General features: G+C 34.1%; 1 protein-coding gene and 1 long non-coding RNA gene across 11 annotated transcripts in view; both read left to right on the top strand.

The window, feature by feature from the left end:
- Positions 1-19565, top strand: part of ZNF385D (zinc finger protein 385D) — a 436473-nt gene that overhangs the window by 187532 nt on the left and 229376 nt on the right. The gene's annotated exons all lie outside the window — the stretch shown is intronic.
- LOC308189591 lies at positions 841-18590 on the top strand. The gene is made up of 2 exons (XR_013946459.1): positions 841-16847; positions 16976-18590. It is a non-coding gene; the product is annotated as an uncharacterized lncRNA (long non-coding RNA).

Here is a 19565-nt window from a genome sequence, read left to right as displayed (position 1 = left end):
TTTTTTTTTTGGATGTAAATCACTGATTGTGTCACTTTTTGTTGATCTGCGTATGTGGCTCTTCATATTAAGATCCCTCCTTTTCGGCTTGTAGAGATTATCCCATTATTCTATTCAACAAAAAGGTAAGAAGCTAGAAAGCTTAAAAATACCAAGGAATACACACAATTAAAATTGTGGAAGCTTAGGAAAATCCTCCCAAGAAACATGAACATTCTTTGTGCTTTTTTTCTTCTCTTTAAGAACTCTTTTATATCTGTAGTTTCTTGGCCTGACTAAGAGAGCTTTGTTCCAGCTTAATATGAAGAATGCCATGCCATTAAATCTTCAGTTTCTGTGAAATTTGACATGAAATGTGGACATTACCCTGTATCTTTTTTTTCTGAATGTATGTTAAGTCAATTGCTTTGACACTTCTTTTTACATAAAAATATCACAGTAATTCATAATGAAAGCCACATTTGTAGAACTGTGATATTGCTATGTTCATGCAGTTCTTGCGCCTCTGAATTTAAAACTTAAAAAAAAAAAATAATTCCTTTAAAACTTCACATTGACTTTATGAAATTGATCTACATTTATGGAAGAAAAAAAAAGTGTTTATAATTCAGCATTGTTTTTGACTGAAAACAAATATTCTCACAATCAAACTTTTTAATTTTATTTTGTAAAATACTATTTTGCTATGGTTCATTTGTCTTAGCACTCCTACTACTTCTATCTGTAGAAAACATTCATCATGACAGTATCACAAAAAAAAATCCAATTTATATACTAGAAAATTATCTGTCTTTTCATTAAAAAATGCCCAATGCTTTTATATTTTTATGTCATATTTGAAATGTGTTTAATACATTTTTTTTTTAATGGTAGGTATATACTGTGCTAATGAAATAAAAGTGTTCCTTTTACTCTTTTGATAACATCAAAAATTTAAATAACTTTTCAAATTTGAAGGCATATGATTTGCTTTAATTTGGTGCCCTGAATTTTGCATTCTGCTGGTTAAGCAGCAGACCTACAATTATCTGATAGAGGCTGCCTTCTTGACATTTTCCGGCTTATTTTTTATCCTCAAGTAGAGCTCTGTATTTTGCATAAGCTTTAGGTAATCATGTAAACTAGTTGCATCATTGAAATATTTTTATTTCAAATTCAAATACATTGAGGACTGCACATATGAACTTAAAATAATTTTTGTAAATCTTTTCATCTGTCTCTTTATGTGATTTAAATTGTTCTTGAATCTCTTTTCCTCATCTTCTCTATTGAATCAAAAACTATTTAAATTCAAATATTTAAAAGTACTGTGAGCCACTTTGTATATATCTGCCCAAGCTTAAGTATTGACATAGTGTATGATATTTAATCCATACCTTTTTTTCTTCCCTTTGTGGTATGCACTGCAGCTTCACTCCCATGTTATTTTCAGCATTCGGTGGAAATTTTGTTAACAGTTCTACAACAGCAGAGCAACGGGACTCTTCCATACAATCAGTTGATTTTTTGTATGTGTTGGAGGGTTTGGTGTTCTCAGTGGTGAGAGTTTCTGTAACAGTTTTCTCTGCAAATGCCAAGTGCACTCAAAAATGACTTACAGTCTTTCCTAAGGGTTAATGTTAACCACTAGTGAATAACTGTTTTTCTTCAGATTCTGGTGAACAGCAAAACTGCTGTTGGATTTCTTATAGGACCAAAATACAGATCTACTAAACTGTCAGATACAATAAATGCTAGCTGTAGATCATACTTTATTCAGCTTGGGCCAATGCATTTGATGTATAATATAGTACCATAGGCTGTGCATGCACAGAACATTTTACAGATGAGTATTTGTCTCTTTTCTTCAGCTATCAGCATAGATACATCATCGTTTATCATTATCCCTTCTAGAAATGACACTGGAACATCTCAAGCAGTGGTATACTTACTGTGCACATATAAATGTAATATATGTTTTTTACCTCCAAAAGACATGTTCCAAAGACATAACCGCCTTGTTTGAAGATTAAAATAGCTTACTTCCTTCCTACATCATAGATAAGCCAAATTTTTGTTGATGCTTGACTTTTTCAACCCATGTACTCTCCTTGCTGTGAGGGAGGAGTACAAAGGTGTCCTTTTACTGCACTGCAAGCTAAAAATACCCTTTGCGTATACATATGCTGTAGAAAAAAATATGTGCTAAATTAACAACAGGGAGAATATGTACCCAAGGAATTTAAATTTTCACATTAAGTGAATTTCGTATCTCACAAGCTGAGGAGAAGGAAAAACATTGTCTAAATTGCACACTTCCTAATTTTCTGAAAGAGTATCAGGCATTGAAAACCAGGTTTTGGAAGGTGTTCTGATGCCCAAAGATACAAATAGCTGCCAGCAGGTTTTGAAGGACACCTAGCTGCTTCAACAGTTATAAAAGAAAGAGATACTTTTCAGTTTAGGTAGGTATCTATCTTTGCTGCTTTTGTTAATTATGCAAAGCATTTATCTGCATTTTTGAGCACCTATTGAAATTAAAAAGCATGTTAAGTGTTTTACTTTCAGTCTCCCAGTATGAAACACCTGTCTGACTTGCTAATGTGTCTGAAAATCTGGTCCTCACTATAGTTACTGAACCGTTGGGAAAATTGTATTCTGTTTGCTGCAGACTACAAGCGTACTCCAACATACTCCAAATGTAATGTTTTCTGCACTCGAACTGTCTTTGTGCATGTAGAGGTTTTAATGAATTTCCAGATTTTGAAATGATTAGTGTTAATTATTGATACTGCAGGAAGAAGTTTTGTAGAGCAGAAAAAGCTGTCGCTAGAGGTATGAACTTTTAGTCTTTATCTCCTGATAGTCCCCAGTTACTGCCAGCTGCAGAGGGCTGTTTGATTTGAGATAACATGCATGTAATGGATACTAAATTTCAGTGGTTACCAAATTATTATTAAATCAAGGTAACTTCCTATGAAATAAGGAGCAGTAGTTACACAGCAAAGACTTTGTAATAGTAATAATAGTATTATCTAACAGATAGCAAGAATAATTTTCATTAGTAACAAATTTATATGTAAAAAATTAATCATACAAAAGGCACATTTGTTCATTTGTTAGTTGTAGCTATTCAACTATTGATAAGCAGGGGCTTTAATCTTTTTTTTTTTTTTTCAAGTGGAAGCATCCTCTTCATGACTGAATAAAACTTAAAGCTGAGAACCTGCGAATGTTTTAGAAACCAGAAATTCTATAATTTATAGTAAAATGTAAGGGCTTTTTTTCCTTTTTTCTTTTTTTCCCTATAATGACCTTTCTTATCCATAGATGAATTTTTAAGGACTACAAGATCACTTGAGCAAGAGGGAATAAGAGAGAAGTGCACTGTATTGGTCTAAAACTGTATTTACTTAGGTCTTTTCTTTGTGTATTTGTTCAAAGAATAAAGATTGGAACAAGTAAATTAGCTTTGTAAATGTAGTTGGAAATGGAAGAAAGAAAATGAATAAATATTTTACTTTCAAGATAGCATAGAAATTAGATATATTTTATATGCTTATATGTATAGTAACTTTAAAAATAAGTTAATATAAATGCAATTTCTTGGGGATTTTATAAAACCTTTCACTGACCTTCTGAAAACCCAGAAGTATGAAAGAAGATCATCCCAGAAGGATGATCTTTTCCCTACCATGACCAAATAAAGTTGGATTTTTACACCTGCATTGTATAATGCAAAGTCATTGTTTAGGCACTGGAAGAATTAAGTCAGTTCTTTCTGTTGTACATCTTAAAAATCAGTTTTCTGGTGCTGTAGTGCTCAGATTGACAAACTGATATAAATCCTGTTCTTTATCTGTTGATATTCTTAGGGGACTGTATGCCACATCTTTCCAAATAAAGTGGGGAAGGGGAGGAACAACTTTATGTAACTAAATAAAGTGAAAAGCAGCAAAACATGTCTTAGCATAATAAAATGAAGATTGAGGTATTCAGCTTGCTTTGACTATTGAAAATTCATCAAAGTTCCTTAAAGACAGAGCAGTACTTCAAAATATAAGGAAAAACAGTTTATCTGATGAAGTCTTGAAACAGAATCGGTAAAAATGATCAAAGAAAATGCTGAAACAAGGTTTTAAGAGTAACATTTATTTGTTAGGTTTTCATCCCATAGAATTATTTCAGATCCAATGAGGATGGGAAAGGAAAATAAACAAAAGTTTTTTAAAAGGGAGGTGAAAAATTCCATATTTTCATTGAAATAGTTTAAAAGCCAAAATCTGCAAAGAGAAAGATGGGATTGTAAACCAGGTGTCATATCAAGTTGTCATTAGTAACTGATGTATTTACAAAGTGGAGGCAGTTAATCAGCTATTACGTTGATATTTCTGCCCTTAGCTTGCTATCGAGTAACAATTATTGACTGAAATAATTTTATTAGAAATAATTTTTATGATAAATCTGATTCTGAATCAGCTAACCTTTTTGTAGAAGACAATATACTCGGAAGAGGGGTATATTTTCCAGATTGTTTAACAGATGTCGAGGCCAGGGATTAAAGCTCAACTGAATGATGTCCTTTTTTCCATTTTTTTAAACACTGTTCAAATTTTTGCATTGCTATCATAGACTCCTATTTTATTTTTTTTTAATTGTTTAAAAGAGGGACTAAACCTAAGATTAAATGTTTTAAGTGGTTGAAGTGATGATCATGGTGGTCTACTTTGAGAGTACTTTTGCTGGTTTTACTTCATTTGATCTTTGCTTGAATAAATGCAGCAGACTAGACTTGTAAATAACAAACTAGTACTGGTACAAACAACATCCAGCTGATCTCAGAATGCCATGTAATGCTGCAAAGCAGCTGTACTACAAATTGCAAGGAAGATAATTAAGAATAGGATGGGAAGGTTTCTTTTCTGTGCGAGTTCTTCCTTAACTCGTTAGTATACCTAACTTTAATGTTACTTTGCCACAGACACCCTGTATTTCAGTGAAACTAATGTTTAGAGATGGAAAGTGTACTCTTTTTAAGCTGTAAGAATTGCAGGACAGATGGATGAAAAGAGAACATCACTGACTTGCATTCTTTGAATACCATCTGGTTAGCAAATACTAGTAGGACAGAACGAACATATGGTGCTTAGTTGGCGCTGTGTCTTGCCAGGAAACACATTAGACTGGCATGGTCCAGGGATAGATCCAATGTCTCAGGAGCAGTGACAATCTTCATAGCTGTGAGAAATTCTCACTAATAGTGGAGGCAGGTAGAGGAAGGATTTCAAGAAATCCTGCTGAAATTCCAGACAGCTGCTGATCTTTGAAGCTGACATATACAGGACATACAAAATATGCATTCTGAATTTATTTTGTCAACACTGAGTGCAACCAGACTCTTATTTAGCTACCTCAAGGTCAATTATTTTTTCTGACCTGGATTTGAAGTAGGAAGAAGGCTTTGCCTGGATTTGTAGGAGAAAAAACATGGGCTAGACTGTAAGGCAAGCTTTGTTCTAATCTACCACTGCCCTTCACATCAGGTAGTCTGATTCCCTGACAAACTGGAACTGAAAACAAACAGACAAGTATCTCTCTGCAGGGAGGTAAGGGATGAGGCTAATGCTTGTAGTTTATTTCCTGCTTTTCTCCATCCTCTTAAACCTTTTTCCAAGGGTCAAATCCATGCAGATTCATTGTAGCCCTCATGCATTTGGGTGCCAGTGGATGCCCAGCCTTGTGCCACAGCACAGGAGTGACTCACTGACCTATGCTAATGACACAAAGGTGTTAAATTGTATTCTCTCTTTCTCCCCATCAGTGCTAAGTTCATGCCCTGAGGCAAACAAGTCTTAGCAAGGGTACATAGACTGGGTTAGTGAGAGACTAATATCAGCCTTCACTACACACATTAGATTACAGTGGAAAGATATGTGGGGTCAGTTCAAGCAGGCTATTTCATAAGACTGTGATTTGATTAAGGCCAGCCTATATGGCATGACTAGATGGGGCAAGAGATGGTCTGGACAGTTTTGCCATTAATTTAAGCAGGAGCAAAATCTTCCATTGGCTGGTAATCTTTATCAATTACAGTTTGTGATTTTATTATTAAAGTGAGTTGTTAGTTGAAACTCAGAGGCAGATTTTCTATTGATTATTATATAGCTAGTACTTTCTCTTGGCCTGTTGTTTAAATATAAGCTTGTTTATTATCTGTCAAGCTGCCTTGCACTCAAATATATGAAAAGCATTAGGAAAAAATGTATTTAATTTTTAAAAATATAAATTTATTCCCTATATGAAAGTAAACTTGCTTTGGAGATTGTTAGTATTCAGTAAGATTAAGCTGTTACTTTTTTTTTTTTTTTTCTGTCAGAATTTCAGGGTTTCACTTTACTACCTGTTTAACAGCAAGATAAAGTATCCATTTCTGCTGCAAGTACAATCATAATGAAATAGCACAATATAAATAGATGACTTTCATCATAATGCTCTGTTTTTAGAAATGCTCATAATTTAAACAATTATGTTCCTTGACTTCTCGCCAATTAAGTTTAGTCACCTAGGGACTGTGAATTTTAATGAGAAAGCTGAATGGTCTTTAGCAGATATGATCTGTTGGCAGGGACACAATCAAACAAGGAAAGGTTTAATCTTCTCTTCTCCCCTTATTTCTTTAAGTATCATGAAAAAAGATAAGAGAAAAAAAAAATAAGTGGCAGAAGAAACAAAACCACTGTACAGAAAATGTCTTCTGGCTTAATATAGAATGAATACGTTTAAAAAAAAAATAAAAAAATCTTTGCTAACTAACCCTTGAAATCAGAATGATAGGCTTAAAAGATGAGATGTTAAATGTACCCACGAGGAAACTAAATTTAGAAGCTAACAGTAGCCAATAGCTGTTATACTCTTATTATTTGTTCTGTTCTAATGAACCTTTTCAAAGAAATTCTGGATTGAGAACCATAAATTTAAAAACAAAAAAGGAATGATATAAAATACTTTAGATGGTAAACTGTGGTCCACACATCTACCTTTCAATGGACAAAACAGAACCCCTCCCTGGGGATTAGAATTAGATTAGCTAAATGCCTAACAGCTGTCTCACAGGCATGAGACTAGATAAAGCAACCAAGCTGTAAATCTGTGCAAACTGCATGAAAGGCTACATAATGCAAATTGATTAGTTTAGGACTTGCATTAATGTGGATGTGAATAAAAATAACCCACCAACAAATCCTCTCCTAATTTTAAGAGCTACTGAGGAGAAAATCTTAACAGATGGATCATTATGAGGTACGAGTCTACAATGAATTTACATTGTGATCAAAGAAAAAACCTGAATTACTAATCCCCATGAAGTAAGAGTTCTAATCTCTGTGCAGATAGCCAAATATTTGAGGTTTTAACTTGGATTGATGGCAGCCTTCGTAGAATACCAATGTTCTTTGCTTTTTTTTTTTTTTTTTAAATGAGAAATACTAGTATGTACTCATTTATAATCAAATAGGGAGCATGTGATGTAGTACATACCTCATTAGATAAACTACAGTAACTATTAGGACTGATTAGTTTTTTTTTTTTTTTTTAATTTCAAGATTATAATTTAAGATTAAGAATGATAGGAGTATTAGCATAATTGAGTTCCTTAAACCTACAGAACCTAACACTAAATCTGTTTCAGAATATTTCTTGTGTATTCAAAAATGTACGTCTTAGAAAAGAAAACCACAGAAAAGTAAACATCTTTTAATAAGTGATCATATAATTATTTATAATACATTTGTGATCTGTAAAATTTTATGTTATAACCTGTGAAGAGATAATAACCGTGAGATGATAAAAGCACAGTAAGATTACTGACCTATATTCTTTCTTTAAATGTTATCTCTTTATATTATCTTATTCTTTAAGTATATTAAAATTAATGAAGATTTGTTCTGTGTCATGTACTGAAAGAAAGTCAGGTTTCATCAGATTGTCAAGCTCATGGCTGCAGTGAGACTAAAAACAATTTCTTTGTAGGAAGCACTGAGTTCTCATACCTTCGGGTGCTGAGTAGTATGCCACTGCAAAGTTTTTTAATGCAGATAGATAGAAATTTGTTCTGGCTATTTTTAGATCTAGCTGGAAGTCGCATAGAAATGGGTTGCATAGCAGTAAAGCCCAAGATAGTATGTGAGATGTACTGAATCAGGTTATAATGCAGCCACATAGGTTCTAGCTAGGTAGAGCACAGGCAAAATAAACTCATATATGTGATATCTCTACACTGTGCCCTAAGTGCCGACAGCCACACAGAACGAGTAGATGCCTACATCACCTACATGCATTGAGAATTCACCACCTGAGTTTCTCTGTTGTTACCCCTGTGACGCCTGATATGTTTCATGTGTTTTCAGAAATGCATGTTCTGGCTGGGCTTCTGAAAAACAAGGTTCTTTAAATGACTTGCTAACCCTGCAATTAGATCATTCAACAAAGTCAATAATTGTTATCTTAAAATTCTTATTCTGTTCATAGGAACTTGAATCTAGAAGAGTATCATAATCCTTAAATATAGGGCACTGTTGCAGTAGAGCACCTGTAATCCCAGTTTCAAAGCCAATCCGTTATGAATATGACACTTAAGCGCTCATTTGACTTGAATCAGATTTCCCTCAGTGGGAATGCTTGTCTCTCTAATCTAGCAGGCACTGAATTAATTCAATATATTAGTTGTTTAATATGAAGGAAGAAGTACAAAATTGTTTTTGAACTTTCAAAATTTTATTCATACAACCAAAAATAAATATAGTTTCAAATACTTTGGATTTCTGCCAGGACTTCTGTGACATAGGAAGAAGTTGTTAATTTTGAATTGTAACTGATGAATAAAAAGAAGTTACAAACTCAGTAATCCTTATTGAGAATGACAGTTAGCATTACACCAAAGTATTTCCTAACTTGTTGGGTTGTATGTTTTTGGTTACTTGTTCGTGTGTACTTTATTCCTGTTGAGGAGGAAATCTAGACTTCATTGTCTTTGAGTGTTTGAGCTATCAATATGATAGGTGATGGATGGATATCTTGGTTCCTTTTCACTGTGTTTTGGGGAGTAACTGAAGCAATTAAAGAATTCAATAAAAAATTATGAAGATATTTCATATAGGTAAAACTGAATTTTAGTACTGAGTTTGGTACTGAGGAAAAAAAAACAACCCCCATATCCTGCCAAGAATACAAAATAATACAAAATTGGTGCAAATGAAATCATTTATTTTGTTCTGAAGCATAGATTATGCATTTATTATGCTATTTCATTATATATACAACGAATAGCGTTAGAGGCCATAAAATGCTTTAGCCTTTTAGAATTTAACGCTACTTAGTGATTTTCTGTAGCAAAAAATTAAAACGTGAATATATCTCATGTACTATTTTTCCTTGCCTTTCCCCAGGAATCAGTGATTTTTAAAATATTTTATTTTATTTTATTTTTATGGTCATAGGAACTCACTATCTGCTACATCTGTATATCATCATTGCTTTCTTCCTGGTTAAGCTTTCTGAACAAGCTCCAGGAAAGTAATAGAAAATTACAGGAAACATAGTCCTATTGCAGCACTCCATGAACTGAGCCTATTGAGCACTAAACAGTCAGGCCATGTTACAAAGAAATTGAAAGTGGCCTTACAGGAAGTTATTTCCTGAATACAAGTCCCTTGTACACTGGTCCTTCTTTCAAGGGCATGCTAATGGAATCCCCACAATGGATTGTGGTTCTAAGTGATGGATGGTATCTCACCCCTAGCAAAGGAATCTAAGGAAACAAGAAAAAGTCTGATTTTATCACTGAATACTTCACAAGTAAATGAACACACTTGTGCACATACTAAATCTTTTTTTTTTGTGCTGAAGTTTTCTCTGGCTAAACTTTAGTATGGTATTGGGGAATCAATCAACTCATTGTGAGGGGAAGCTGAATTAACATTCACACATGCATATACACTGCTTTTTAATGTTCTAATTTACTTAACCCAATGCTGTAGCAAAAGTAATGCTTAATGACCACAGAACTGCAGTGTAAGTGTGATGAGTGGCAAGTGAAAAAGCAGAGTATGTCCCCTGCTGAAGGTGAAGGAAGACATGCACTGATAAATCAAGAATGGTGTTTTTACTGCAGGAGATAAGGTTGGAGCAATTCCTCCCTTTCTTTTCTTCCTTTGTTCCTATTCTTGTACAGTCTGTGACTGTATTATAACTTCTTGTTATTTTCACAATGTGTGGGATATATTACATATGTCATATACAAATTTTTTGTTCTCTTTGTTCTGTCCTAAAACCAGTTCTAGTCAGCTGCCAAGGTTGCATTCTTTTGGTGATCCATAATGGACCATTTGTGATTTACAGTCTCAGGGCCTCCTGTATAATCCTGTGCCAGAGTTTTGCTGCTGTCTTGTGCTTGCTCTATTAAGGTCCCTTGCTACACTTTAATCTCCCATGCCGTTTCCATGATATGCAGAAGGAACATTACTCTGTCTTCTGTGGATAATACCAGTGTGTTTTTTTGTTTGTTTGTTTTTTGTGTGTGTGTTTTGCTTTTTTTTTTTTTTTTCCTCCCCTGGTAGCTTGTCTTGCTGAAATTGTTGAAGTTTCTGAGGACCTTCATCTTTCTTCTTGATTGTGCATCACAGAGCTGGTAACATAGAGAATTCTGTTAAAAACATTTTCAGATCTGATCTTATAGGGGAAAGGATTATTCAGACATTATATTTGCTGCTGTCAGTGTCTGAGGTCATCTCTGCTTTTATGACAAAGTTTGAGAGGATGGTCCAATAAATGCCAGCCCTTGTATCTATGCCAGCCCTTGTATCTGGCTCCTTTCTCAGGCTCAGTCTGACTCTTGTTAAAGTGAATGGTATTCTAGCATTGATTTCAAAGGGTGATGAGTTGGTTGCTGGATATACCCTGATGGGCAAAGGCCAAGAAAAAATTCTAGTGAAAGAAGGGGGCATAAAAAGGTCTGCTAGTTGCTTAATACATTCATTCAATGCATGTGGATAGTTTAAAACAGCTGTTTCTGTGTCTCAAATGCCTGTTTAGCAAACTGCTAACACTCCCAAGTCACACATACCAATTTAAGGTCAATGAAATGGTGGTTATGGAGGGATTTCAGAGGCCCCCATACATGCCTGATTTTGTGTTCTCTGTTAGGATGACCGTGAATTAATCTCTGTGAGTCATTTTCCATATCTGAGAATTAAAGAAGAAAAGCATTTTGTGTATGACATGGAAATGTTGCTGAAAGTTTGAAAGTATGATCTATCAGTTATTTCACAAGGAAATGAGAGTTGTGAATAAATTAGAGGTTTTGTTCTACAACAACTCATGTATCATATGTTGATAAATGAATTAAGGTACTAAGTTGTATTGAAATACAATATATTGAAATATGATAGCATTTAAATTGTTTATTTGTGCATAGCTATTTATAAAATGAGGGCAACTGCACAGATACAACACGCACATTTTTTTCAGAGCAGCTAATGCCAGTTTGTCTTCTTTCCCTTTTTAAAATAGCTTAACTGTTTCAAATAATCCAATAAAACAATTCACAATTGAGGTGATATTATCCCCCAAGGAATGCTGGAATGCCTGAACTTATGATTCCTGAGATTTCAGCCAGATAAGCTCTACTTGTGTCTTGCTTTTCATGCCTACATTTAGTTTTATTCTCTTCTCACTAATCTCTTCTACAGCTACTGCACCATGCCAACATGCCTTTTTTTTTTTTTTTTTAAGCTGGTGCTTTGATGGGGAGAGGAGAAATTGACTTTTTTATTACTTTTGTGGAAGAGAAATTTAGAATATGTTACTGATAGATTACACAGTAAAAAACTGTAATTAAATGTGAATGCTTCTTCCACTAGATCACTTCAGATCCCTTCATCTGGAATGCCAATACCTGAATCAACAATTTTTTCCATAGTAGCCGCAGTATAGACTATAGAATTAAAGAAATTTGTATGTTCAATCTGCCTTTTTCCATATATATAGAGTGAAATGACCATATGAGGTCCCCTCTAAGGAGAGAATTCCCTGGAAAGCGAGCCAAACTATGACAGACTAGCATTACTTATTATGACTTGTTCCACTAACATTGGAGTCTTACCATGAATTTTAATTATCTGATCCAGTCCTTTCTTTATATAAAAAGGATTAAAATCTAGTAGCTCTTCTACGTAGATGTTACCTTCAAGCAAAAAGTTCCACAAAACAAACAATGACAACAAAAATAAACATTTAAAATTAATTATATGCCTAAGTTTTGTTTGCTAGTTTGTGGCTTAACTACTTGGTGGTTTTGAGTGGTCATATGTTCACCAAGATGGTTTATCTTGGTCATTCTTTTTGGTTATTTGCAACATTGTGCAGTACAGACAGATCAATAAATAGTGTAGAATAAAGTGAAAAGCAAAATATAGCCTTGCTGCTGTTGAGCTTGTAAATATGAGGATTTCATAGTGAGCCCATCAGGAAGTGAAAGTACCCATGACAAAGCCAGCAGCTTTCTTGTAAGCTGCATTGTCTCTGTTGTTAGACAAAGCCAAGAATACACATGTAAATTGATGATAATACCTTGAATCCATATGACTCTAATAATTAGATAGTATCTTCCATTCTGGGATGGGCAGAAACAGAGCAAAGCTGGGCCAAAGTTGGCAGATATCTTCATCGTCGCAGGGCGACGAAGATGGTGAAGGGCCTAGAGGGGAAGACATAAGAGGAGCGGCTGAGGTCACTGGGCCTGTTCAGCCTGGAGAAGAGGAGGCTGAGGGGGGACCTCATCGCAGTCTACAACTTCCTCGCAAGGGGGAGTGGAGAGGCAGGCACTGACCTATTCTCTATTATCACCAGTGATAGGACCCGCAGGAACGGTGTTAAGCTGAGGCAGGGGAGGTTTAGGCTCTTCACCGAGAGGGTGGTCGTACACTGGAACAGGCTCCCCAGTGAAGTAGTCACTGCACCAAGCCTGTCTAAATTTAAGAAGCGATTGGACTGTGCACTTGGTCACATGGTCTAAACTTTTGGGTAGACCTGTGCGGTGCCAGGAGTTGGACTTGATGACCCTTATGGGTCCCTTCCAACTCGTGATATTCTATGATTCCTCTTCCCAAAATAATTAATTCTATCAATTTGTAATGGACCCTTCTGAGGTGCCAGTAATAAAAAAATAAAATAAAATAAAAAACTACTCTGTAGGATTTGACACTGCATAGCATTATTATTATTATTATTTTTTAATGCATTACGTGAAATATAGGGTGCATAAACTTCACGAAGTATATATTTTCTTCTTACAAAGACCTAGCTTGACTTCAAGAGTTCAGGTCATTGGAAGGTATAGTTTGTTTTGAAACTTAACATGTTGAAATATTTCATTCAGGGCCAGTAAATTTTGTATGTCATTTAATGAAGTGATGAAAAAAGCTGTCTGTATCTCATATAGTTTAAAAAAAAAAAAAAAAAAGTAAAAACTATAAATGAAAGTCCCCTCTCAAAAGGGATTTGAACTCCCAACCTTTGAAATGTTAGGTTGTTATTTTGTTGATTAGGCTATACAATTAAGCACATAAGTGTGAAAATTTTTGAATGTTAATTATGCCACTGGAGGGAGCCCATATTCCATGAATGTCATAGGGAAAAAAAAAAAAAAAAAGGATAATAATTTTAAAAGACAAAAAATCATGAATTCATTTTTCATGGTGATGACTTTGCATGTACGCAGAATTTCTGAAATACTTTACAGTTCATATTTGTCCCTTCCACATAATGTGGAAATGAAAGGTCAGAAGCCAGGAAACCAGAGTTGCTTGCGTATGCATACGGCTTTTTCCAAATAGAGACACTTCGTCAAAATTTATTACCTTAGTGTTAATGCTGGAGTAAATAGGTCAGTACACTGCTAGACCACTAGATGAGTATAGTTCCAGATTTTGCATCTTTAACCTTTTTTTTTAAACCTTGACTATCATTGTTTCATTTTATTTTATTTTATTTTTTATAACAGTAATTATAATCTTCTTATCTGGATGGAGTTGCTAGTATGTGTTTTCATCTTTTGAGACCTCTGACTTTAGATAAGATCTCAAGGTAATCTGGCATATTTCAAATGTCTAGAAAAGTTACCAGTGTGATGCTGTTTGTCATCATCTTATAATAATCAGTCGACAGGCAAGAAGCTATTAAAGCTTTCTTCTCCCTTGTGGGTTATTTGATTTGTCATTCTCCATTTTTGCAGCCCGTGTACTCAAACCAATTTGTGATAACATGACCAGAAAGCTAAATTCAGTAAAGAGTTCAGGCTGACATCGTTATTCCACACAAGGGACCCAGTAGGGAGAGATAATGCTATAATTCAGATAACGTGATGAAATGAGAACTTGTATGACAAAGACTTTGGTGGATAAAGAAACGTAAACATCTCCTCTTTTTATATAAATTAGAAGAAGATGTGGGGTCATCCTGAAGTTGCATCTGCTATTTTTATTTACCTTTTTTAACAGACAGTTCAGCTGAACTGAGGCTCAGGGAGGTAGCTGAATTACAAGATTCACCCAACACACATTTTAAGAATTTAGATTGACTTTGGCAGGTAGTTAGATTTCAAATATTTGAAGTAGGTCAGAAGAAAAACATGCAATAAGCTGTATTTATCACAGTGGATATTTTAAAAGAGGATTTCATAAGCCTGAGAGAGTTTTAAGTTTCTATAATTAACCTGAAATTGCTCTACTGATTATTTCTTAAGAATCTTTTTTTTTTTTTTTTGGGGGGGGGAGGGGGGAACATGGTATAGCCTAGAATATCCTTACTTTTAGCATTGAGAATGTAGACACTGACAGAAAGTTTATAGTGTAAAAGTGCTATTCCTACCTAATTTTTCAGTATTTTTGTTCAAGTATTTTGTATTTTCAATTAATTGTTTGCTGTTTCTAATCTTGGTAATTGAAATGGTATGTTTCCTCTACGTTTCATCTTATTTTTGAGTATATAGAATATAGCATTGCTGGAATTGGGGTTTGTGTTTTTCCACATGTATTGCACATCGACAACTGAATTCAGCTTGCCTGTTGTATATTTGTGAACGTGTTTCAAGAGAATCTGCATTTATACAAAAGATAATGTATTAAAGAAAATTCAATGAAAATTAAGATAGAATTCAGTGTATTGAAGAGCTAAAAGAGGAACAACTATCCTGAAATAACCATTTTGACCTGAGGTCAGAGAGAAGTATATTTTGGAAACGATTATTCTGTACTCTTAAACCTGAGGATCTTGTTCTTGAAAAGTTTGTTCTGACAAGTCATGGCAAACCATTTTGTTCATTCTTGCTAGTTTGTTCTGAAAAGCATGTACTGAGATGAACTACCTGCAGCCTTTTTAATAAAGATTTTATGACAAAAATTATCAAAGTAGTAGATAAAGGCAAATAAGCTGTAAACATATTGAATACAAATGAATGTAGTATGAATATGGACATGGAGAGTTTCTGAATGTTTCATTGGTTTCAAGATAAACGTTGATTTCAGAGAGTTGTTTTTTTGTGTGTGTGTGCGTGCGTATGCATGTGTGTGTGCTGTTAGAAGCTTTTTAAAGTGTGCTATTAACCATGAAGGAGTTCCATTTTCAAACAGTGTTATGACCTCTTCTCACTTTCAGGTGCACTTGTGCTCAGAATGGCTCTTCAATGAAATTTAAAATGAAGTAAAAACAATATCTGTCTTTTATAGGGTTCTTTTGATGCAGACGCTTCAAAAAGTTGAACCAAGTAGTTCCTTTTGATTAGGAGCAAGTAGAGAAACTGAGTTATAAAACTGAAGAAAGCCAATATAAAAAGTAGTATTCCCAGAATCTTGGAGCAGCTTAATTCATTACCCGGCATATGTTTACCATTTTTGCATCTCCACATACTGTGGAAAATCTGTTAAATCTGCTTAATGCTGCTTGCACTTTTTATCTCTGAATCACAGAATGGCTGAGGTTGGAAGGGACTTCTGAAGATCATCTAGTCCAACCTCACCCCTGCTGAGTAGGATCACCTAGAGAATGTACATCAGAGTTACTCCACAATCTCAAGAGCATTTAGGTATTCCTTCCTTGGATGTATGGAACATCAGTATTGGCAATATTTTTGATACTGTTTATATCTTCCTTCACAACTATTTTATCAAAAAATCAATTCCCAGTCTAAATAAATAAATAAAAATGGAGAGTATCTGGAAAAACAAATAGTGTGATCAGAAACATCATTCCTGTAGCTAATTTGGGAAGAAATTTTTGTTTCATCATTAGCTGACAACAAAAGAGCTTGAGAAACACACAAGAAATGTCATTTTTCAGGCAGCAGATGTGGGGAATGGCCTGTGACCTCAACCCCAAACTAAGTGTTTCAGGGGATTTTGGTGGCTGAACTAATGACTATCTCCTTCCAGAAAGTTGATATAAAATTATCTCTTTTTTTTTTCTTTTTTTTTTTTTTTCTGAAATAACTTTTGAGGGAGAGCAAGGGAAAGAATTGTCCTAGGTATTTTAAAAGAAAGATCATGTATAATGCCTAATTCTAATGCGTGATTTATAAAAGATAATAATTCTTTGCTCAACAATATGTGTGCTACAAAACTGAGCTTTCATTTTCTGAGTAGAAGGAAGAGAAAAATTAAAAAAAAAAAAAAGAAGAAAAAAGGAAGAAAATCAAATTCAATTGAAGAAACTTTCCTTTGCCAGTGAACAGGTAAGCTGTAAATGGGAATCGTGTATCCCAAGTACCATGGAATCCCAGTAGAAACCTGCTAATCGATTAAATCACTTGAACAGAAAGAGTGTATCCAAATTCCTGTCCTATTCAGAAAGAACAAATTCACTTCCATATTTGTCTGTAGAGTTGATAAATCCTAGAGAAATTGTTATCTCTTATGTTTGCAAAAGACAAATGAGTTTTCTTTAACAGCTTTTTATCTACTATTAGTGCTTTCTTTTAGGCCCAGATTTTTTTTTTTTATTTTTTATTTTTGCTAGTCCCAAACATTCTTTGAAGATAAAGGTGTAAACCAGAAAGGAGTCCTTACCCTGTGCTCAAGATAGTTCTGTGTTTCACTTTTGTTTCTGGTGTCTCTAGTTCGTAAGTATATTTACAATGTTCAAAAAAAAACCAACAAAGTGCTGGACACATAGAAAACTTATTTGTAGCTCAAACTGTTGTTAACTAGACTAGATTAAAAATGCAAAACCACATAGGTTTGTATATCATTACTAATAATTTATGCATATATTGTAATAATCCATTCATTTGCATTTGGGCATGGATTAAGCAAGGCTGAGTTTGGGGAAAAAGAGAAGAATGTGTTTTTCAAAATTCACCCCCTATTTGTAATGTGGTGACTTTATAAGCCCCAGTCAGCTGTCAGTTCTAATTGTCTCTGCTTAGGTCAGATACTTTTTTTTTTTTTTAATACAATGTCATGCCTGACCAAATTGCACATGAAAGCTATTGTTTCATTGTGAATTTCAATGCTTTCTATGTGGCATAAAATCCAGACATAAGCCTAGTTTGTTTCTGAGGCTTTTTTTGAAACACTTTTAAGGGTTAGTTACAGAAAATCTGTAAATTAATTGTTCTGATATGAACATATGATTTATTAAAAACAAACACTTAGACCCTGTAATAGGTGATGTGCTGTGGCAAACAGATCTTGAAGGGAAATTTGTAAAGAAGTGAATGCAGTGGTTTGTTTGGGATGACATCTAAATGGCCTGAGATTATTGCATAACTATGTGAGTGACAGGAAACTTTCTTGGTCATGCTGAAAAGATTTTGTTGTTTTGTTGCTGACTGTACTGGAGACTCATAACCAGGCGGATTATAAATCCTTTCTGTCTTGACTTTTGTAAAATTATTATAAATATTCATCTAATTAATTAAGCTAAATTATTTGTAAATGTATTGAAGTCTTTTCAGTAAAGTTTCTAAAAATATAAAGCATTAAAATACTGATGTGGAAATATAGTTATTTAAAATGTTATCAAGAATGTGTTGATCTGTTTTTAAATTGCAAGAGGGGAAAAAGTAAACAAATTAAATGTTATGTAACAAAAGAACAAAATGGAAATCCAAATTATGCAGCCATCTGCAGGACATATTTTAATGACTATCACTGAACTATTTTTATAGACTTTGAATCCTTTAGAAAGCCAACTGTTATTTACAAGTGGACCTTATTAAGTGGAAAGGAATGACTGTGGCTTTGGTATCTAGATAATTAAACAAAACAGGCAATGTTGATTAGAGATTTAGGAAGTTATATGAGCTGTTCTTCGTGACAATGAAATAAGCATTGTATAAAGGAAATGAATAGAGAATGAATACTTTAAATAAGGAAAGCAAACAAATTTAAGAGTGAAATTAAGGTGTTATACATTTAATGTCATGGAAATAAAACTATTTCAAAATAACAATAACATAATAGAAATATTTAAGCATATGGGTCTTTAAAAGGACAGCGGTTTGAATAACAGCTATAAGGTTTGGTTATTAACAGACTAATAGAGCGTTTTCCTTTCATCACAAATTCTGTGTATTCATTTCTTTGCCACTGTAATGCAGATTCTTTTTAATAATAATAATAAATAAATAAATAAATAAACTTCATAAAAAGTACCAAAAAATAAACACCAAAGCAAAGAAATTTTTAGTTACCGTTGAAATCGTTAGTCCTGCTTCTTAGTGACTGAGGGCACCATGTCATCCTTCCACCTGCACAGGGGAATTCTGGCAGCTTGCTATAATCTGTGCCCTGCATAAGTAATATAGAAGCATGGAGGCTGAAGAAAATCATGGCCTTTTGTCCACAGACACCCTCAAAATGTAATTTTCATCTTAAAAGCTCTTTGATAGGTAGTAGGAATACATCATTAGAGAGTGGAAATATGTTATGTGGCTTATGTTTCTTGTTATAGTGTAAAGTAACAACTAATTAGGATCTCAGCTAGTAAGTGGAGAAGTTGTTAATTGAGTGCATAACATAATTATGTAGCTGCCATAAAGCATTTTTCATACCATGTTAGGATAACAAGGATTTCGTTTTGTGATTTTTTTAGAATGTCTGTTCAGTTTGGAAGCTTCATTTATATTGTAGCACCTGCTGATCTGGGTTCCACTAGACGGAGTCTATGAACTGTAGCAAATAGCGTAAAAAATAATTCTGCATTGGTCAGAAATGGTCCCACCTTCCTTTTGCTTCTTTATTTCCACTAGCTACTGTATAGTAACTTCAGTTTTTGTGCATTCCTGTGGTGAGCTAGACCAGGGAACTGATTGGGTAGAAAATGAACAGGTTGTGTGTGTGTGTTTTTGTTTGTTTGTTTTGTTTTGTTTTAAGTTTCCAGTTTTATAAATTCACTAATCCATCTTGGCAATAAATGTGATGAATGTTTGCACCAAAACAAGGGAGACAGTAGGAATTAGTACTGAGTGGGGAGGTTAGGAAATGGGGGTATTAGATTGCGTCTTTTTACAGAAATGCTGGCTTTTGTTGGATTAA

The sequence above is a fragment of the Anser brachyrhynchus genome (assembly GCF_964034855.1).
Source record: "Anser brachyrhynchus genome assembly, chromosome: 2".
In the NCBI taxonomy this organism is placed as follows: domain Eukaryota; kingdom Metazoa; phylum Chordata; class Aves; order Anseriformes; family Anatidae; genus Anser; species Anser brachyrhynchus.
The sequence above is the reverse complement of the archived record's forward strand: the minus strand, read 5'-3'. Positions and strand labels throughout refer to the sequence as shown.